The following is a 22,601-nucleotide window of genomic DNA, read 5'->3' as shown; positions in this document are numbered from 1 at the left end:
TTTAAGCTTCTTAAAAGGAAAGAGCTGAAAAGATGCTTCTTCTTGTGGAGGGTAATTTACACTTTGTTTTCCGAGGTAGGAATGGAGTGATGTGGAGGATTTGTATCTGAAGGAGCAGAACTCAAAGGTATTACCTAATACCTACACATCTGCAGGAAATGCTGGCACTGAGCCTGGGTCCTGACTGGAGGCAGTAGTATGTGGAAGGAAGTTCATAGCAACTCCTTTGTGGCTCTTCATAGTAGACTTTAAAAGGACACGAGAGAAATAAACTGGAAATATATGGGGATGGAGGGAATTGGGGGCAGAGCTTATGCCAAGAGTTAGCAGTTATCATCTGTGTCTAACAAAGGCTAAAACAGAGTGGTTCTCAGAGGAGGTGTTTTATATATATATATATATATATATATATATATATATATATATATATTTTTTTTTTTTTTTTTTTTTTTTTTTTTAAACACCTGTCTGACTTACGTGTTTTTCTCAGTTTTTTTCCGTGAAGGGCACAGGCCATCTGCTTTGTTAAAGAAAGCAGGCATCACCTTTGTGTGGCATGTGCAAGGGGGTGCTGTGCTGGCCACCATGAAGCTTGGAACCCCTTCCTGTTGTCCCAGGTGTTTCTTGGAAGCTCGGGTGGCAGAAGACTCAGTGCCCTTGGCTTGTCTCTGCCTGAGCTAGCACAGCCAGGGACTGGCCCGCACATTCCTGGCACAGAGCTTGGTCGCTCATTCACTCCGATGGCCGCCCTTTGCCCCTGCTCCATTGGCTGGAGGCAGCTCAGTTGTAATTTGCTCTTAGGCTCAGAGGTGCAACCCTGTCAAACCGCAGTGTGCATTTGTCTTGTAATCCACAGACAAGAAGAAGGGAGGCAAATTCCAGCCGTTTAAGAAGCTGTTTGGCAAAAGGAAAAAGAAAGACACTTCGTTGTCCCAGGAGGCCTCAGTGAGGAAGAGCCATTCTCCCCGGAGTGTCAGCAATGGGACCTTCTCTTCCGATGAGGAGACCCTGGACGACAATCTAAGGTAATAACTCACACTTTTTTTTTTCTGCTCTTCGGCAGAGTTCCGGGGTGGGGAATGAGATCCCAGAGGAGGCAGGAGCGGAATCACAGATGTGTTTCATCTCTGGGAAGGTGGAAGACTTGCGGTACTTGGGGTGTTCTGGGTGGAGGAGTCACCATGGGGAGTGGGCCAATGAGTCTGGACTCACTTTCTAGGAGAGCACAGGGGTCTGCCTTCATTTCACTGCCCTCACTGGTGGTAGAAGGCAGCACCCCACTGGCTTAGCTCAACCAGGTTCCTTGGATTGAAGGCAACTGCGTTCCCATATCCCAGTGCTGGGCAAGGAGAAACCATGGTTGTGGATTAGATTTTACACCGGTGTTGAGGACACAGACTCCTCAGGCACAGGGTGGTTACCCTTCCTCCTCCTAGCCTCTAGCACCTTCTGGAACCTGTCTGTGATGGAGCTCTTCCGCTCCTTGTGGTCTGTGTTTCTCTCTCTCTGTCTCTGTCTCTTTCTCTCCTTCTCCCCGTCTTAGAACACAGGCACTAAATCTGGCTGTGACGGTGTCAAGTACTCAGAAAAGTGGGTCAGGAGGTACTTTCTCACCTGAGTGCGGGGAATTGAAGTCAGAGTCAGAGATGGTTAAACTCTGCTACTGACAGCTTGGAAGTCAGCTCCTCTGAGAAGCAGCTTCCCACTGTCGGATCTCGTTTGTCTGCCGTTGCCTCTTTTCCCCTAGCATCATTTGCACAGCTCCAGCAAAGAGCTGGACACTTTCTATGGAAATTATTGATTTGCTTGTCTGTCTCTCTCACTCAACGGCCAGTTCCATGAAGTCAGGGACCAGTTTTTATTCAGCCTCATCTTAGGTGCACAAAAAAGTGTTTCCTGTGAATGCCTACTGCTGCGTAAATTGCCCTAATACGTGTTGAAGGAATAGAAGATGTAAACTGTGGTATTCTTACTGTGTTTCAAGGACGAGGACAAAAACGTTCTCTGTGGTGTGTGTCAGTAAGTGTAGTGTGTCGCCAGCTACAGTCGAACCCAAATTACAAAATCCTCAGGCCAGCAATGCCCAGGAGGCTTTACCATGCCCACGGACAGCGTTTGTTAGTCCTGACTAGTACTCACTCTTCCTCCACAGACCTCTACTTGTTTCCCATTGTTTTTAGTAAGAAAACCATCGAAATGAACTGAAGAAAATGATTTCACTGCCAGGAGAGCACAGCTAGCGCTGAACTCACCCAGTTGTTGGACTGTGAGTGTTGATATATAGTTGAGTATTGTCCAGGATGAATCAGTGTTGATTTTACTTGCGTTTCTTCAGTTGTGAAATAAGAATGTGAACCTTTTGCCTCCCAGTATCAGAATGAGGTACAGTTACTAAAATGTGACTAAGTAGCAGTTTAATGCAAAATGAGGTTGAGTCTAGAGACTTCTCCTTTAGAGGGACTGTCCTATGAAAGCACAGCTTATCCTTTTTATAGTAGGTTATGGTTTTGCCAAGTCCCTGATTTCACATTGAATTATGCTGGATTCTTAGAGGAGCCTGGATCCTGGTGGCTATCTTCCCATTTAAGCTCTATTCCATTTACCTCTTGGGGTTTTCCTTCAGGTTTTAAGTTTTGTAAAGCCTTGGAAAATTCCACAATGGATCAAACAGCTACATTTCTATAAAATATAGGTAATATCACCTATTCTTATTATTGACTCTTTTTTTATTGAAGTGTAATTGACATACAGTGTCCTATTAGTTTCAGGTGTATATCACAGCGATTCCATATTTATGTACAGTGTGAAATGATCACTACAGTAACTCTAGTTATTGTCACCATTAAAGTTAGTACAATATTATTGTCTATATTCCCTATACTTTACATTATATCCCCGTGATTTATTTACTTTATAACTGGAAGTTTGTACCTTTCAATCCTCTTCACCTGCTTCATCTGTCCCCTACCCCATCCCCTTTGGGTAACCACCAGTTTGTTTCCTGTATCTATGAGTCTGTTTCTGTTTGGTTTGTTTGTTTTATTTTTTAGATTCCACATATAAGTGAAATCATATGGTATTTGTCTTTCTCATCTCACTTAGCATAATATCATCTAGGTCCATCCATGTTGTTGCAAGTGGCAAGGTTTCACTCATTTTTATGGCTGAATAGTATTCCATTGAATATATGTAACCACATCTTCTTTGTCCATTTGTCTATCGACGGACGCTTAGGTTGCTTCCATATCTTGGCTATTGTAAATAATGCTGCAGTGAACATAGGGGCGCATATATCTCTTCAAATTAATGTTTTTGTTTTCTTCAGACAAATACCTAGAAGTGGAATTGCAGGATCACATGGTAGTTCTATTTTCAATTTTTTGAGGAACGTCCATACTGTTTCCCGTAGTGGCTGCAGCAATTTACATTCCTACCAATGGTGTACGAGGATTCCTTTTTCTCCACATCATCGCCCACACTTGTTACTTTTAGTCTTTTTGATAAGAGTCATTCTGACGGACATGAGGTGATATCTCATCGTGGTTTTGATTTGCATTTCACTGATGATTAGTGATGTTGAGCGTCTTTTCATGTGCCTGTTGGCCATCTGTATGTCTTCTTTGGAAAAACATCTATTTACGTCCTCTGCTCATTTTTCAGTTGGGTTGTTTGTTTTTCTGACATTAAGTTGTGTAAGTTCTTTATATATTTTGGATATTAACCACTTATCAGATGTCTGCTTTGCAAATATCTCCTCCTATTCAGTAGGTTGGCTTTTTGTTTTGTTGATGGTTTCCTTGGCTGTGCAAAAGCTTTTTAGTTTGATGTAGTCCCATGTGTTTATTTTTACTTTTGTTGCCCTTGGCAAAGGAGACTGATCCGAAGAACTGTTGTGAAGACCAATGTCAAAGAGCTGACTGCCTATGTTTTTTTCTAGGAGTTTTATGGTTTCAGGTCTTCCATTCAAGTTTTTAATACATTTTAAATTTATTTTTGTATATGATATAAGATAGTGGTACAGTTTCATTCTCTTACTTGTAGCTGTCCAGTTTTCCCAACACCATTTATTGAAGAGACTGTCTTTTCCCCCTTGTATATTCTTGTCTTCTTTGTCAGATTAATTGACCATAGATGTGTGGATTGATTTCTTCTGTTCCATTGATCTATGTGTCTGTTTTCATGCTAGTACCAAACTATTTGGATTATACAGCTTTGTGATATAGTTTGAAATCAGGAAGCATGACACCTCCAGCTTTATTCTTCTTTCTCAAGATTGCTTTGGCCGTTCAGGGTCTTTTGTGGTTCCGTACAAATTTTAGGATTCTTTGTCCTGATTCTGTGAAAAATGCCATTGGAATTTTGAGGGGAATTGCATTGAATCTGCAGAATGCCTTGGGTAAGTATGTACATTTTAACAACATTGATTCTTCCAATCCATGAGCATGGTGTGGCTTTCCATTTGTTCTGTCATCTTCAATTTCTTTCATCCGTATCTGATAGTTTTCAGAGTACAAGTCTTTCACTTTATTGGTTAAATTTATTCCTAAGTATTTTACTCTTTTTGATGCAATTGTAAATGGAATTGTTTTCTTAATTTTTCTTTTTTGATAGTTTGTTATTAGTGTATAGAAATGCAACTGATTTCTGTATATTAATTTTGTATCTTGCAACTTTACTGAATTCATTTACTAGTTCTCATGGCTTATTGGTGGAATCTTCGGGGTTTTCTATATATAATATCATGTCCTCTGCAATTAGTGAAAATTTTACTTCTTCCTTTCCAATTTGGACACCTTTTATTTCCTTTTCTTGCCTAATTGCTCTGGTTAGGATTTCCAATACTATGTTGAATAAAAGTGGCGAAAGTGGGCGTTCTTGTCTTGTTCCTGATCTTAGGGGAAAAGCTTTTAGCTTTTCACCATTGAGTATGTATGATGTTAGCCATGGTTTTGTCACACATGGCCTTTATTATGTTGAGATAGATTCCTTCTATACTCACTTTGTTGAGAGTTTTTATCATAAATGGATGTTGAATTTTGTCAAATGCTTTTTCTACATCTATTGAGATGATCATATGATTTTTATCCTCCATTATGTTAATTTGGTGTATCACATTGATTGATTTGCAGATGTTGAATCATCTTTGCATTCCTGGAATAAATCCCACTTGATCGTGGTGTTTTAGTCTTTTATTTTTATTTTTTAAAGTTGGCATCTGTTGCCAATCTTCTTTTTTTTTTCTGCTTTTTCTCCCCAAATGCCCCCAGTACATGGTTCTATATTCTAGTTGTATGTCCTTCTGGTTGTGCTGTGTGGGACAGCTGCCTCAGCATGGCCTGATCAGTAGTGCCATGTCCACGCCCAGGATCCAAACCAGGGAAAACCCTGGGCCGCCAAAGCGGAGCGTGCGAAATTAACCACTCAGCCACTGGGGCCAGCCCCTGATGCTTTTAATGTTTTATTGAATTCAGTTTGCTAATATTTTCTTAGGGATCTTAGCATCTTTGTTCATCAGGATATTGGCCTGTAGTTTTCTTTTTTTGTGGTGTCTTTGTCTGGTTTTAGTATCAGGATAATGCTGGCCTCATAAAATGAGTTTGGAAATGTTCCTTCCTCTTCAATTTTTTGAAATAATTTGAAAATATGATTATTGACTCTTGTTGATAAACCTATATTTATGAGACATATACTATATTTTAATTATTTAACATTTGTTTTTATAATAAAAGAAGCTGGAAAGATAAGCTTTGGATCATAAGTTTACATAATTTTAAAATTTAAAAAGACAGGAATATAGAAGTAATTTAAAATTTGTATTCCCCTTTCTTCTCAGAAATTGACAATTGCAAATTATTTCACCTGTGAAGTAAGTAGTACCTCCATTGCATACAGTAAAGGTGAACTTCTGATTATTTGCCCTATTTACGGATGGAGAAAATAAAAAATGTTGTTTCCAACAACCGTCGTTTGTAGTTCACTGCTCAATTAACAGTCATGTTACTTTGCATTGTGTAATGATTCGCAGAATTTCTGTGCATCTTATTTGCTATCTCAGAAATGGACAGCTCTCACTAAAACACAAAACTCAAATTTTCATTTGCATGGTCTTGGATGGAGGTTCCAAGGATGCAGATTTCAGCCCAATGTGAGGGAGAATTTCCCAACTAGTGGAGCTGCCTATAAATGGGGAGTCTGGGGATGTGCCAGCAGGGGTTGGGACTGACCAAGGGGAATTTCTGCACTGGGTGGGAATTTAAAGGAGCTGAGCTTAACATGCTGTCAAACTCCAAGGATCTGTAATTCCAGAAATGTCTCTGTGGCAAAAAATAGCTCATTATTGATCTGCTCTTTCTGCCTGAAATTTCTCATTTCCGTCGGGCTTTTAGAGCATTGTGTTCTTTCTTTAGATTAGAAGCCTTTATTTCTCCTCGGCTGCTGATTTTAAATGATACGTGCCTGTGGGAAAAGCAAAACAGTAAAACATGATCAGTTTTTAACAATTTAATGTAACTTCCTTTATTAATGAAATACAATAATATTCTGTTTCCAAAAGTGGTGTTAAATTTAAAAGGGGGGAGAGGGTCATCTTGGCCAATAGATTTGGGAAATTCTGGGCCAAAATAAATTAAACGGGATCCTCTACATAGGACTTTGCAGAGCTTTTGCTATGCTAATGTGCCCTGGGAATCTCTGAGAAGAGGGCTGTAGGATGGAGCATCTCCAAGATTCCTTTAGCCACAAACTCTTTTTCCACAGAGAATATCTAATGGCATATATTAAAGATACCACTTACTGAACTTAATGCAATGTATTTTGCATAGGTGGACTCATGTAATCTTTACCACAACACTCTAAGATTGATATTATTATCCCCATTTCAAAGGTGAGAAAATTAAGGCTAGAGAATAACTTGCTGGTAAGTTGCTGGCTGAGCCACTGTTGAAGCAGAAAAGAGCGCATGCTTATGCATCCACTATTCTGCCTCTCAAGGAGGCTGCAACCTTACTAAGGAGCTAGTCACATGGCTCTGAGTTATCCTGCTGGTCCTGGGTCACCAGGCTCAGCTGTCTTCCTCCTTTCAGCTGCTTTTCTGAGGCTCTGCTCTCACTGGGACTCCCATTGTCCTGCTCCCAGTTTCTACCTAACACCCAGCATTTACTCATCTTGTGCTGTGACAGCACATTACAGTAAGTGCCCAGCTGTAAGCACAGGGAGAGTTGAAGGGGCTCAAGGGCGGGTGCGCTCACTCTCAGACTGGAGCAGTTAGGAAAGGGTTTAGGAATGAGGAGGCCTTGAACTGGCTCCAAATGATGGGCAGGACTTGGAGTGGCTGAGAGGCAAGGCACGAATATTCCAGATCAGGAATGGCGTGAGCAGAGACTTCCACACAAGCATGAATGTGGCAAATAGAATAGGAGGGAACTTTCCCACTCACTCCGTGAGGCCATTGTTTCCCTAATATCAAAACCAGGCAAAGACATCACCAAAAAGAAAACCACAGGCCAACATCTCTTATGAATATAGACATTAAAGTTCTCAACAAAATGTTAGCAAACTGAATCCAGCAATACATGAAAAGGATTTTACACCGTGACCAAGCGAGATTTATCCCAGGAGTGCAGTTAGTTTAACGTACAAAAATCAATCAGTGTAAAATACCATATTAATAAAGGACAGAAACCACATGATCATCTCAATAGATCCGGAAAAAGCATTTGACAAAATCCAACATCTTTCACAATAAAAACGCTTAGAACTAGGAACAGAAGGGAACTTCTTCAACTTGAGAAAGGGTATCTATGAGAAATTGACAGCTAATATCATACTTCATGGTGAAAGAATGGATGTGTTTCCCTTAAAATCAAGAACAAGACAAGGATGTCTGTTCAGCACTGTCCTGTACCGTACTTAGGTTATAGAGAGGACAGTTAGGCAAGAAAAAGAAATAAAAGGCATCAATTTTGAAAAGGAAGAAGTAAAACTATTTATTTGCAGATGCCATGGTCTTATATAGAGAAAATCCTAAGGAAGCCACAAAAAAACTATTAGACTAAATAAGATTGAGCAAGGTTGCAGAATATAAGATGGGAGTTTTTGTTTTTGTACACTAGCAATGAACAATCTGAAAGTGAACTGAGGAAAACAATTGCATTTACAATGTCATTGAAAAGAATAAAATACTTAGGAATAAATTTAACAAAATAAGTGCAAGACGTGTACATTGAAAGTGACAAAATGTTATTAAAAGAAATTAAATAAGATCTAAATAAGTGAAAAGATATCTCATTCGTGGATTGGAAAACTTAATATTGTTAAGATGGCAGTACTTCCCAAATTGATCCACAGATTCAATGCAATCCCTATCAAAATTCCAGCTGACTTTTTTTGAGAAATTGGCAAGCAGATCCTAAAATTCATATGGAAATGCAAGGGACCCAGAATAGGCAGAACAATCTTGGAGGGCTTATGCTTCCCAAGTTAAAAACTTACTGCAAAGCTACAGTAATCTAAATAGTGTGGTACTGGCATAAAGATAGATATATAGATCAGTGGAATGTAAATGAGAATACAAATGTAAACCCTTACACTCGTGATCAACTGATTGTCACCAAGAGTGTCAGGATAATTCAATGGGTAAGGAATAGTCTTTTTCAACAAATGGTGCTGGAACAAATGAATAGCCATATGCAAAAGCATGAAGTTGGACTCCTTTCTTACACCATTCACAAAAAATGAATTTCAAAATGGGTCACAGACTTAAATGTAAGAGCCTACTATAAAACTCCTAAAAGAAAACAAAGGGGTAAATCTCCCTGACCTTGGATTAGACAGTGATTCCTTAGGTACCAAAAGCACAAGTGACAAAAGGAAAAATTGATAAATTGGACTTCATCAAAATTAACTTTTGTACTACAAGCAATACCATCAAGAAAGTGAAAAGACAATGGGAGAAAACATTTGCAAATCATATATCTGATAAGAGACATATTCAGAATAGGTAAAGAACTCTTTTTTTTCTGCTGGGGAAGATTTGCCCTGAGCTAACATCTGTTACCAATCTTCCTCTTTTTTGAATGTGAGCTGCCATCAAGGCATGGCCACTGATAGATGAGCGGTGTGAGTCCATGCCCGGGAACCAAACCCAACTTGCCGAAGCAAAGTGCACCGAACTTAACCACTATGCCGCCAAAACTGGGCCAGTAAAGAACTCTATAAGTCAAGAAGAAGAAGACTGAAAAAAACCCCAATTAATAAATGGGCAAGAGGCTGGCCTTGTCGCAGAGTGGTTAAGTCCACGTGCTCTGCTTCAGTGGCCTGGGGTTCACCGGTTCAGATCCTGGGCACGGACCTACACACTGCTCATCAAGCCATGCTGTGGTGGCATCCCACATGGAAGAACTTAAAAAAAAAAAAGACTTACAACTAGGATATACAACTATATGCTGGGGCTTTGGGGAGGAAATTTTAAAAAAAAGAAAAGAAGAGCATTGGCAATGGATGTTAGCTCAGGGCCAATCTTCCTCACCAAAAGAAAAAAAGCATACCTTTAAAAAAATAGGCAAAAGATTTGAATAGACATTTCTCCAATAAAGATATAAAAATTGTCCATTAACATATGAAAACATACTTTCTCAACATCATTAGCTATCAGGAAAATGCAAATCGAAACCACAATAGGATATCACTTCACACCCATTAGGAAAGCTATAATAAAAAAGACAATAACAAGTGTTGGTGAGAATGTAGAGAAATTGGAATCCTCATACATTGCTGATGGTAATGTAAAAAGGTACAGCCATAGTTTGACAGTTCCTCAAAATGTTAAACATAGAGTTACCATATGATCCAGCAATTCCTCTCCTAGGTATATACCCAAGAGAAATGAAAACATATCTACATAAAAACTTGTTCAAGAATCTTCATAGCAGCATTATTCATAATAGCCAAAAAGTTGAAACAATCCACATGTCCATCAAAAGATGAATAGATGAATGCAATATGTTGTATATCCATACAATGGAATATTATTTTGGAATAAAAAAGAATGAAATACTGATACATGGTATGACTTGAATAAACTTGGAAAACATTATGCTAAGGGAAATAAGCCAGTTAAAAAAAATACTTCCTATTGTCTGATTCCATTTAGATGAAATGTCCCAAATAAGCAAATCCATTGAGACAGAAAGATTAGTGGTTGCCAGGCATGGGGTAGGGTGGCAGGGTGACTGCTAATCGGGTGCAGGTTTCTTTTTGGGGTTATAAAAATATTCTAAATGTAGGTAGTGGTGCTAGTTGCCCAATTTTGTGAATATACTAAAAATCATTGAAATGTACCCTTTAAGAGGATGATTTTTTGGTATGTGAATTATATCTCAATAAAGATATTTTTTAAAAGCAGGAACGACTGTGGCATTGGTGAGATCATATCTGGCTGAGGTGATAAGTTCATATTGTCAGGGGAGACTGGGGGCTTATTTTCCTCCCTTAAAACCCTAAAGTAGGAGGTAGAAATTTGGGGTGGAACAGAAAGGGATAATTTTGAAGTAGGACATCACTGCAGAGTAGAGCACACTAGCTTGGAAGGGTAAGGAGCTGCACCTGTTTGCTGGAGGGCATTGAGCCCGTTCATCGAGGGAAGCAGGCATCTTGATGGGAGAGACAGTGTGGGGAAAGAGATACAGGTAATTTCTGTGATTTGAAATATATTCCTATGCCTTTTAGAAAACATGGAGCTGTTCCTTTGGCCACATACATGTGAATCTACAAGAAGGAGATATTGTAGACGTCAAGGGGATGGGCGCTGTCAAGAAGGATTGCACCGCCAATGCTAACATAGCAAAACTGGAAGAGTCTGCAGTATTACCCAGCGTGCTGTTGGCACTGTTGTAAACGACCAAGTTAAGGGTGCGATTCTTGCCAAGAGAATTAGTGTATATTTTGAGCCTATTAAGTACTCTAAGAGCCAAGATAGCTTCCTGAAATATGTAAAGGAAAATGATCAGAAAAAGGAAGCCAAAGAGAAAGGTACTTGGGTTCAACTGAAGTGCCAACCTACTCCACCTGGAGAGGCACACTTTGTTAGAACTGACGGAAAGGAGCCTGAGCTGCTGGAATCCTTTCCTTATGAATCCAATTCCCTATGGTTGACCCATGCACCTCTCCCTCCTCCCCCAAAGTTAATATAAATCCTGCTCTCCACTTATATGATACCCTTATTCAGTCATCACACAAACCGCCCCCAACACTGTTCACAGTTTAAGGTAATTTTTAGTCCTGATTCAATACCTTCACTTTACAAATGGGGAAACTGAGGCTCAAAGAGATCACAGTGCTGTTAGTGTTAGAGATGTGACTAGAATCCAAGTTAGCTGATTTTGCACATGGTTATCCTTTTGTCTCGAATAACCGCATCCCCCATCTCCACCTCCTTCACCCTGCTAATTCCTCTTCATCCTTCATTTTTCTGCATAAATGTGCCTTCCTGGGGGTGGGGTGCAAGCTTTCTCTGACCCCCTCGGGAGGATCTGGCCCACCTGCCGTTGTTCGCACAACTTCCTTTACCTTTCCATAAGGGTAGGCCTGGATAGCTTGCCATTCACTGTATCTGCAGCCTCTAGCCCTGTGCCTGGCACATAGCGGGCATTCAGTAGTTACTCATTTAATCAATGGATACATGAATACAGCTCTTTTTACCAGACGGACTCTTTCCACTGTTCAGGTCAGTATTCGTCTAATTCATCCTTCAGTTCCCCACCATGGTAGAGAGTATCACTGTCCCTTTGACCGACTGAAAATTACACGGTTGGTGTAATGAGACAGCGTGTCACCAATGAACTGACAGTGAAGCTCAGGCTCCCTGACTCCCCGTGTGTGCCTTAGGTCGCTTGGCCTTGCTGCCTTTCAGAAGATGAAGTCAGAAAAGACTTATTTCACTTAATCCTTTATCCTCTATCCATAGGAACCTGGGATGTGCTGAAATTGAACAGAGACTAGAGAAGAAGTACAAAAACCATTAAATGAATGAAAATTAGGGACTAACCAGGAGAATTAATGGAGCTGGGTTGGATAAGTCTGTGGGGAAGAAGGTTGATGAATCAATTACAGCAATTATTGGAGATACAATATGTGCGAGAGCAACAGATCAGGAGCCAGGGTCCTCTTGTAAGTGTAGTTGCTTTCACTGGGGAGCTGTGTGACCTTAACCGAACCAGCCCCTTCATCTGTTAAATGGATGTGCTATCTCCCAGGATTATGATGAGGACAGAAAAGTCCATGTGACATTATACTATCTGCTCTAAGATAGCACTTTACATATGCTGGGTAATACTGAGATAAAGAGGAGGTTGGTAACTAGTTTTTTATTTCCAGAGCATAGACCAAGACCCACTTGATTCAGATGCTGGCTAGAGAGGTTTAGGAAAAGACCTTTTTCCAAGTGGAGCAACTGAGGAGTGACGTACATAGCATGGAAGTCTGCGGAGTCCCCACAAAGCTTCAGAGGCTGGGTAGATGATTGCCCGTCCAGTGTGATGCAGAGGCAGGACTGAGCCTAGAGGCTGGAGTAGATGATCTTCTGACCTCCAGTTCTAAGATGTTTCTGTGTTTTAAGATTCCAAACTTTCCTCTTCTTCCTTGACTTTTTTTTGACGTATCCTGTTTCTCTTGTGAATATTAGGTAATTTGGTGCTCTGTAGCCTACTGAGTGTCATATATTTTCATAGAATACCAAAGTCCAGGATGAGCCGTCAAGATACCACACAAAAATATAATCTGACTCCTGTCTCTTCCAGCAACTCTAGTTTGTTTGATGAGGATAGTTAATTGCTCTTTAGCATTTCATCTGAATGAGGCTCAGGGATCTGTTTAGGGAGAAAACTGCTGATCAATTGCAATTGCCCCTGTTGTCATGGAAACAAGCTGCAATGGCACTATAATTATATTTCCTTATTCCTGAAGTGAATCCCTAATCATTGCTATGGTAATTACCCAATATCTATGGTCCCAAATTACATGATGCTTGTCCAAAAAAGACAAAGAATAAGGAGTAGGAGGGCTGGCCTGAGACATGTGTAAACTGTGCAGCTGCAGAAAGCCATCTCCTTTTTTGGGTAGGAGAATTTCCCTCTGCAGGCTCATACTGCAAGGTTAGCTGATGTCAGTGGGGCTTAGAATGTGCCCATGCTTAGAGCAGTGGTTAGAAAGCTGTGTCCGGTAGGATGACTTCAGCTGTAACAGAAAACACACCTACTAGTGTCTTCAACAGTAATGAAATATGTTATCTGATGTACCTGGAAGTCTGGAGAACTTTCCAAATTCCAAAGTCCATTAGTGATGCAACCCAGCAATATCATCAAGATCCAGTCTGATTCCTTTTTTCCCTCATCCTCAGGGAGTAGGCTCTTGTCCTCAGGCTTGTCCCTCATAGCCTCAAGATGGCTGCCATGGTTCCAGGCATCACATGCAGATGACAAAGACCAGGGACAGAAAAGGGACCATCCCTGTCTTATGCCATGTTTTGTGAATGAGGAGAACTTTCCTAGAAGCACCTCCCCCAGCAAACTTCCCCTAACTTTTCATCGTTCCTTTCACATGAGACCCCGCTGCAAACAATAGTTCCAGACAATGAAACTTAAAATGGAGATGGCTCTTCTTGATTCCTCCCTGCTCTCCTTAGCACTCAGTGCATGGTGGGGAGGGATGCAAGAGCATGACTACAGGGCTAACTTTGTTTTGCTTTTCTCTCACCTTCTCTCTCTGAAGTAGAAGCCCTGCTCTTGCCCTGAGTTCCAGGCCACAGGCCATCATGCACCCTTCGTCTGATCTCTACCACTTCTGTAGATAAGCATGGGCAAAGGGCACTGGACCTGGGCTTGGGCATCCCAGTAGCATGGGTGTGGCCTCCTTTGCTCTCAGGCAGCAGCACATGCCACCAAGAAGGACAGCCAGCTTCTTGGGGGAGAAGTGGAATCAAACACCAGAGAGCTGTTCAAATGAGTTGTCCATCCACGTGAGCTCAGTTGGAAAGGGGAATCAAGAAACACATCCAAAAGCATAGTGTGGTGGCTATTTCTGGTAATTTAGCTGTTAGCATCCAATTCCTCTTCTCAACACCACCCAGATTTCCTTTCAGGGAGTCAACTTTGCCTCGCTGTGTGTACCTCTGATAGGACATAGTGTCTGCTTCCTATGACAGAAGCCAGAAGGGCCACTTCCCCTCCCACTGCAGCCTGGCATGAGCAAGTGACTAGCCTAGCCAGTCAGTCTCTCTTTCCTAGGGCTTTGACTTGGCAGATGTGTCAAGGATGTGAGGGACTCAACTAGGAGAGCAGCCACTAACCAGGCTCTTCCTGCAGCATTGATGGCTGCTCTGGTTCCTGATGCCTAGACCCCAGAGCTCTGTTCACTCCTGTCTTTTCCCACGCCTTGACTTTGTTCTTTGAGCTCCTACTATTCTAATAAATTTTAATTGAGTGAGACAAAGTTAGTTTCTGTTGCTTGCAGCTAAGAACTGTAACGGACATGGAATGAAACCAGGAAAACTTGGAGAGAGAGCAGTTTAAAATAGAAGGTGGGAAGCAGAGCCTGGAGCAGTTCCCTGATTTGAGTTGAAAAGAAGGCCTGGAAGAAACCTTTAAAGATGCTGAACATCCTCCTGGCTTGCCCACCTGTTGGCTTCTCAGAGCTTTCCACAGTGGCCTCCTACCTAGGCCTGCCCTACCTGAAAAATGCCCATAACCTGAAAATACTCCCCCTCCACCCATCCACAAAGCATGTTTGCCTCATGCTTTCTGTTCCCTCAGTGACCTCTCCATAAGAAACCCATCTGATAAACCAAGTACCGTAGAGGATTAATCATTTACTCAGCCACTGAAAAAATTTACTCACAAACTTTATTATATAAAGCACTGTGGGAGAAACCAAGATAATAGATGTGATCCCTGCCCCCATGCAGCTCGTAGTACTTACTGTGGTGGAGATGAGATGATACCGTCAGTATTAGAATCCCATCTGTGTAGCGCTTCACCATATGCACAGCACTTTTATTTTCCCTGTTTTTTAAGGCATGATTATAATAACCATAACATAAAACAGCAAGAGATACAAGCATAGGGCTTTCTGAGGAAGGAAAGATCCCTTTCTTCTAGGACGGCAGGAAAGGCTGTGTGGAGTTGATAAGATTTGAGCTGGACCTTGAAGGGTGGGTAGGGCCTGCACCGAGAGATTGGCATTGGACAGTCGGTGGAGAGGAGAGCCCATGCAGGGATAGAGCCCAGAGAGGATATTTGGGGAACCGAGTGGTTTGCTTTACAGGGTACTTGAAGTAGGGTAACGTTTGATAATAATGGGAAACACTTACATAAGTGCTTACGCTATTCTAAGTGCTTTGCATATCATAACTCATCTAATGCTAACAAAAGCTCCATGCAGTAGGTCCTCTTATCATCCCCAGATAAAGAAACTGAGGCACCTGGAGGTTTAATGACTTGCTGAATGCCACACAGCTGGTAAGTAGGAGCTAGGTTTCAGAGGTAGGCACACGGGCTCAAGTCTGAGCCTTAAATCTCTACATTGCACGACCTCCATTCGTAGGGCCAGTGTGGTTTAGGGCCCTGCCATGAAGAGCCTTAGATGCCCAGCAACCATTGCAGCTTCATCTGGTGGGATTTTGGCAAAAGGGAACCACTGGAGGTTTCAGAGCTGGCAGATTAACTGCTTTAAGATTAATGTAGGGTCTAAGAGGAAGTGGAATTGGAGAGAACTTCAGTTGAAGATCATTTGCAGATGTTGATCATATTACAATAGACCAGAAGTAAAACCAGGGCGACAATGACAGTTATACACTCATTGGCCCTTCGGCGGCCCTCAGCGATTCCTCCACTGATTTCTGAGGTTTCCCACACTCATCTTCCTGTGTGTTCCAGAACAAATCCTCTGAGCCTCCACTGTCTGCTGGGCTGGGGGTGAGAGCATCATGTCAGCAACTTTCTCTCCAGTGGTCCAAGAAAACAAAAATTCTCCATACTAAACTTGCAGCGTTTTCGTAAGTCTGAAATCGTTTCAAAATAGAAAATAATACAAGTAAGAGCTTCTCCTGAGCAAAGGTTAAACAGTGTGAGCTTTCTATCGCTTTTGGTGTGGTTACCTGCGTAAAATCCCATCTCTGGCTTACAGCAGAGTGGATAACCCATCAAGGCCTCAGCTGAGTTTTCCGAAATCTTTTTACAACTTTAAGTGCAGAAATGAACCCTTCAAAACAGCCCTGTAGTTTGGTCTGTGTGCTTCCAAAGCGTGCCCAAGGGAACTATATTATTTGTTGTTAGGTAGCCTTTCAGAGCTTCTAGGTGGAATTATGACAGTCAGTCAGAAGCTGACTCTGGGTAAATGAAAGAAGGGGAGGTGGAGTCGGGGAGAAGCAGCAGTGTCTCTTTCCTCCTGTCCTTCCACACCCGTAATGACTGAGATCAAAGGGCTTCAGTGTAATAAGATGTAGGGAGAACAGGACTCCCTGAGCCGCTCCTGGTTTATTTCAGGGCTGATAAACACACCTTCTCTTAGAATTGACTCAGCCTGTTGGAAGCCTCAGGTCCTGTTCATGGTGTTTTGACCTCCTGGGAAGGAACCCTAGGAGCTGTTACTTCGTGACTCAGACACCAGGATCAGCTTTTCAGCACCTCAAAATTTCCCTTAATGTTAGGCAAATGTCAAAGAATGTTCTCTTCCTCTTCTTCCTCCCTCTTCTCCTCATTTTTCTCCTCCTCCTGCCACCTGCCTCCTCTTCTTCCTCCTTCTCCCTTTTGCCCGCCTCTCCTTCCTTTTTTTCTTCTTTTGTCCTGTAAAGTCTCTACCAATCTTTATAGACAGTGACTGTTTAATTTGGGTAGAGGATATGGAAATTATGTTAAATCTTCGCTAGGAAATGAGGACTTTTGGCACACCTGCTTACCTCTTCAGCTGTGTCCACGCAACGTCATGAGTCATAATGCTAGATTCATTCTTTTTAAAATCTTGATTGATCCCAATGTTCATAGCAGCTTATTCATCATAGCCAAAAGGTAAAAACAACTCAAATGTCCATCCACAGATGAATGGATAGACAAAATGTGGTTTATACTTACAATGGAATATTAGCCTTAAAATGGAAGGAAATTCTGACACATGCTACAACATGGATGAACCCTTGAAGACATTATGCTACGTGAAATAAGCCAGACACAAAAGGACACATATAAGATTCTCCTTATAGAAGGTAGATAGAGTAGTCAGATTCATAGAGATAGAAAGGAAAGTAATTGTTACCAGGGCCTGGAGAGAGGGGAGAATGAAGAGGTCCTGTTGAATGGCTATGGAATTTCAGTTTGGGATAAGTTTTTTGGAGATGGATGGTGGTGATAGCTGCATGACAATGTGAATGTACTTAATGCCACTGAACTGTAAAAATGGTAAACTTTATGTTATGTATATTTTGCCATAATAAAAAAACCTCAATGTATGTAAATATGAAAAAAATTCATGGATGCTGGTATCCCATTTGATACTGACAGATTTGGTGTTTAAGCAGTAAAACGGGTTCACCTGCTTTTGTGTAAGATTTGCAGCTCACTTGGGCAGCACATATACTAAAATTGGAATGATACAGAGAAGATTAGCATGGCCCCTGCGCAAGGATGACATACAAATTCGTGAAGCATTCCATATTTTTTAAAAAATAAAATAATAAAAAGACATTTTAAATTGAAAAGAAAAGAAAAAGAAAAGCACTAAATACCCTTGAAAGTAATAAAATAAAATCTTTTAAAAAGTAAAAAAAAGGGGCCGGCCTGGTGGCACAGCGGTTAAGTGCACACGTTCTGCTTCGTCAGCCCGGGGTTTGCCAGTTTGGATCCCGGGTGTGGACATGGCACTGCTTGGCAAGCCATGCTGTGGCAGGTGTCCCACATATAAAGTAGAGGAAGATGGGCATGCATGTTAGCTCAGGGCCAGTCTTCCTCAGCAAAAAGAGGAGGATAGGCAGTAGTTAGCTCAGTGCTAATCTTCCTCAAAAAAAAAAAAGGTAATTTAATAATAAAAAAAAAATATTTGCAGTTTGGGTGACCAGGGGCTCTCTTAATGTTACTGTCTTGTTCACATAGCATCTTTGTTCCCAAAGAAATCCAAACATCTATGCAGACTGTGTTAAAATGGAAAACTGTGAGCTGTGAGTCTGGAGCCTCAGTTCTGTCTCGATCAAGTCTCTCTCTTCACCTTCCTGGACCTCGTCTTTGTCCATAAGGATTCAGGTCTTGGGTTCTGTGTTCGCAGAGGGCCCAGAGTCAGCAGTGCCTGTTGGCTGTGTGAGGACTGCCGTCTGTCACAGATGCTGCTGCTCTGGATTAGCAGCTCCTCCTTTTACTGCTAGTTTCCTTGTAGAGACCCACTGGAGATCCACATCTGTGGAGCAGCAAGCTGAGCCTCCCAGCACAGTCCTGGAGGAGTGTGGCAGGCAGAATTGAGTGCAGGCTTGAAAGGGGTCCAGGAGCTCAGCATTTGCAGTCCTTCTCATTGATTTCTATGTTGTTTCTAAAGGATTTCTGAATGTGAAAGAACAGATGATGTTGCCTATTAATGTCTTTTGCACTACAACTTTCCCCTAACCTGGATCTGACCTCATTTATAAAATAATACAGCAGAGCCTGAGGGATGATAGTGACAGAGAAATAGGAAAGATGGGAGTTTAATGAGAGACACTGATAAATTTGTTTTTATTCATGTTGAGTTTGCAGAGACAGTGGGATAGCCTAGTGGCAGGGTCCACTCTGTAGCTGGAGACGTGGGGAGAAGAGAGTGTAGTGTTGAAGTCAGACAGACAGTTATGAAAAGTGACTGTTAAAGCCAGAAGAGTAGCCTCGGGCCATTCTACCATCTACGCCTTTGAAAAGACAACCACAGGAGTCAGGGACGGGTTGAGGGGAAAGACCAAAAAACTAGTCCCTTTGGGCGGATTAGAAGCCTCTGATTAGATGTTTGGAATCCGAACCTCTGTGCCAATAACAATAATATCAATGACAACAACAACAGAGCCAGGACAGAAGTAGAGAAACGAGGGTTATAACGTCTCAGCCGTGCTCCTTTCTGTCCATAGGCCCCAGGAGCTTCTGCTGCTTGGGCCTCCAAGTCCACAGGGCCCGTTTCTCTAGCTTCTTTCAGTCACAGCCATGAGTCTTCCCTGAGCTTGTGAAAACTGTTCCTCAGAGCCCAGGGCTGTTAGAAATTTCCCAAGTGGGCCTCTTCCTCTCCTTCGAGAGTTTGCTTTTACCACATGTGCTTTGCATTCAACTGCAAATCTTGCTTAAATTAAGATGACTGTTAAATGACTGGATTGCCAGTCCTCGAGTTAGAAATTAAAAATCTGGGGGATTTCAGAGGTCTTTTTACGTCTCTTATGATCAAGAGGCTGCTCTGTGTTCCCGGCAGCAGAAGAGAAGGTTCCCACACAGCCAGTCTCGTTTCTTCCGTTTGGGCAGATGGAGTCTGAGGGAAGGTTGCAGTCTTGAGGCTCAGAGGCCGCTGCCTCGGCGCTCACTCCTAACAAAGGAAGGGGGAGGATTGGCCTGCTTCATAATCAATTGTGAAAGATCTTTAAATGTCAAGAATAAAGAAGTCCAAATGAACTCTGCTAAGGTACAGTTTGTGGTAAATTGCCCCTCCACCTCCCAATCATGTAATTCGAAGTTCCCAGCTGGTTAAGGACAATGATGCCACCAAGCTCTTTGTTCATGAGAACATAGTTTCAAGCTGAGATCTCCACACGTGGGCTATTCAGTTTCAATGCCAGCCCTGCCTCGAACTCTGGAACTTTGGGCATCATTTTTACCCACGCTTTGTCTCAGCTTCTCCTCCAGAGAAAAGGAAATAATCTATGTTGTAGAGTTGTTTGGAGCCAGAACTGGTAACCATGATTACCGAAGGTTTAAAATTACACAAATTGACAAGGACTTAATGTTAATTTGCATTATGCAAACTGAATTATTTAGAAGAGAGTTTTCATTCATGTAACTAATAAACCAATTACCATTCTCCTCCACTGTTTCTTCTCAGAGCTTTAAAATGGGACAAAAACTAGATATGAGAAGAAAAAGATATAAATGCATTTTCCTCTGAAGAGCAATGACCATATCAACAAGTAGGTTCTGACATGTGTAGAAACTTGATAAATATCAAAAAGTTATTTAATTACTTCCACGTCTGGATGTGATGAAGTAGCTTGTAGCAAATCAGCCCTCACACCAAGAATAACTGGAACTACAGATAGAATATTAAAACAAAGACATCTGTTTGAAGGCATCAGATTGCTGCTGAGACACCAGACTTGAGCAATGAGATCCTGGAGAGAAAGGAAGCCCGTTGAGTTAAGCCCAGCTTTTTGCATGTTGTTTCTCTCTTGTGGGCATCGGTTAACTCTTCATGCAGGGCAAGAGACCAAAAAAGCTAAGAGTGGCTGCTAAGAGGAGGAGAAGGCAGCAGAGCTGTAGGCAATTTCATGGAGCCAAGAACATAAGGCTGCCTGGACAGCCAGGACTTGAGGGACTAAAATCCTCAAGAAAAGAGAAGCCCAGAAGAATGAATCTAAATCTAGGCAACAATTTTCCTTTTGAGGCATTTGTTGATACAGCTGCACAGGGATAGAAGCCAAAAAGCAGGGCAGGGTTTTTGGCAGTCTGTGATACTGGAAAGACAAAAATTGGGGTTTGGAGGCTACCAAGAAGGGGGACCTTAGAAAATAGCCCAGGCTCTCAGTTCAGACTTCAGGAGGCCTATTCACTAGAAGTGGGGACAAAACAAAAGTAGTCTGAGCCTCATTCAGATTGCTAACCAGTCCTGAGTCAGCTCAGTCCCTGATTGAATTGAGGTGATCTGCTCCTTTGCTGATCGCTAGAGAAGTGGGTGAATCCTCTCTGGAAGGAGAGAACGCAGCCTCTACAATTTTTCATGCATTATCTGTAGAATTCAATAAAAAAAATTACTAGGTAGTTGAGAAACAGACTATGAGGAAAACAAGAAAATGGAAATAGACCTAAAGGGACTAAGATATTGGAGTTTGAGACAGAGACTTTTAAATAATTATGATTAATATATTCAACAAAATAGTTGACAAGATGGAGAATTTCACCAGAGAATTGGGATCTGTTAAAAAGAATCAAATGGAAATTCTCGATCTGAAAAATACTACTGAAGTTAAGAACTAAATAGATAGTTTTGATAGCAGATTGGACACAACTAAAGAGAGGATTAATGATCTGAAAGTTAGGTCAGTAGAAAAATCCACACTGGATCATGTTGAGTCAAAAAGAATGACAAATATAGAAAACAACACAAAGACCTGTGGCTCGTGGTGGGAAGGTCTGACATTGGAGAATTAGAGGAGGAATAGAGGAAAAATGGGGCAGAAGCAATATTTGACGAGGTAATGGCTGAGAATTTTCCAAAACTGATGAAAGACACCAAGCCACAGGTTTAAGAAGTATTATGTACTCCAAGCTGAATAAATTAGAAGAAACTCGCACCTAGCCACAAAAGAGTAAAACTGCTAAAAACCAAACACAAGAAAAATCTTAAAATCAACTATAAATAAAAGGCAGACTGCCTTTCTTTTCAAAGAAGCAGTAATATAAGCATATCGACAAAAATTCTATAGCTAACATCATAACAATGGCAGAATATTGAATACTTTCTTGCTCAGTTTGAGAACATGACAAAGGCCACCATCACCCCTTCTATTCAACTTTGTCTAAAGATCCTAGCTAATGCAGTACGCCCCCACCTCCCAACAAAAGTAACACCAAAAATGAAGAAATAAAACTGACTTTTGTCACAGACAACCTGGTTGTATACATAGAAAATCCAAAAGGATCAAATGAGTCAACAGTCTTATTCTTATACTTAATAAATTTAGCTAAGCTTAGTTGTAATGCACAAAAATCAATTATATTTTAATATTCATTTCTATTCAACATAGTATTGGAAATCCTACCCAGAGCAATTAGGCAAGAAAAAGAAATAGGATCCAAACCGGAAGGGAAGAAGTGAAACTGTCACTATTTGCAGATGACATGATGCTATATATAGAAAACCCTAAAGACTCCACAAAAAAACTGTTGGAACTAATAAACAAATTTGGTAATGTTGCAGGATACAAAATCAATACACAGAAATCTATTGCATTTCTATTCACTAATGATGAACTATCAGAAAGAGAAATTAAGGAAACAATCCTATTTACAGTTGCATCAAAAAGAATAAAATACCTAGGAATAAATCTAATCAAGGAGGAGGAAGACTTGTATACTGAAAAGCACAAGACAGTAAGGAAAGAAATTGAAGAAGATAAAAGTAAATGGAAAGATATTTTGTGCTTATGGATTGGAAGAATTAATATTGTTAAAATATCCATACTACACAGAGAAATCTACAGGTTCAATGCAATCCCTATCAAAATGGCATTTTTCACAGGAATAGAACAAACGATCCTAAAATTTGTATAGAACTACAAAAGACCTCAAATAACCAAAGCAATCTTGAAAAAGAAGAGCAAAGCTGGAGGTATCACATTCCCTGATTTC

General features: G+C 41.1%; 1 protein-coding gene and 1 non-coding gene across 19 annotated transcripts in view; both read left to right on the top strand.

Annotated features, from left to right (window-relative positions):
• The window catches only part of CRACD (capping protein inhibiting regulator of actin dynamics), a 308,131-nt gene that overhangs the window by 202,875 nt on the left and 82,655 nt on the right, over positions 1 to 22,601 (top strand). For all 18 annotated transcript variants that reach the window (XR_011437568.1, XR_011437570.1, XR_011437569.1 and 15 more), the window contains one exon: positions 857 to 1,025. The gene's annotated coding sequence lies outside the window, so the exon portion shown is untranslated. The remainder of the gene's footprint in view (positions 1 to 856; positions 1,026 to 22,601) is intronic.
• LOC111773026 (U6 spliceosomal RNA) lies at positions 17,600 to 17,704 on the top strand. Its single transcript, XR_002807234.1, has one exon. It is a non-coding gene; the product is annotated as a U6 spliceosomal RNA (small nuclear RNA).

This window comes from Equus caballus, chromosome 3 (assembly GCF_041296265.1).
Source record: "Equus caballus isolate H_3958 breed thoroughbred chromosome 3, TB-T2T, whole genome shotgun sequence".
NCBI classification, from domain to species: Eukaryota; Metazoa; Chordata; class Mammalia; order Perissodactyla; family Equidae; genus Equus; species Equus caballus.
This window is presented reverse-complemented; position numbering and strand designations above follow the sequence as displayed.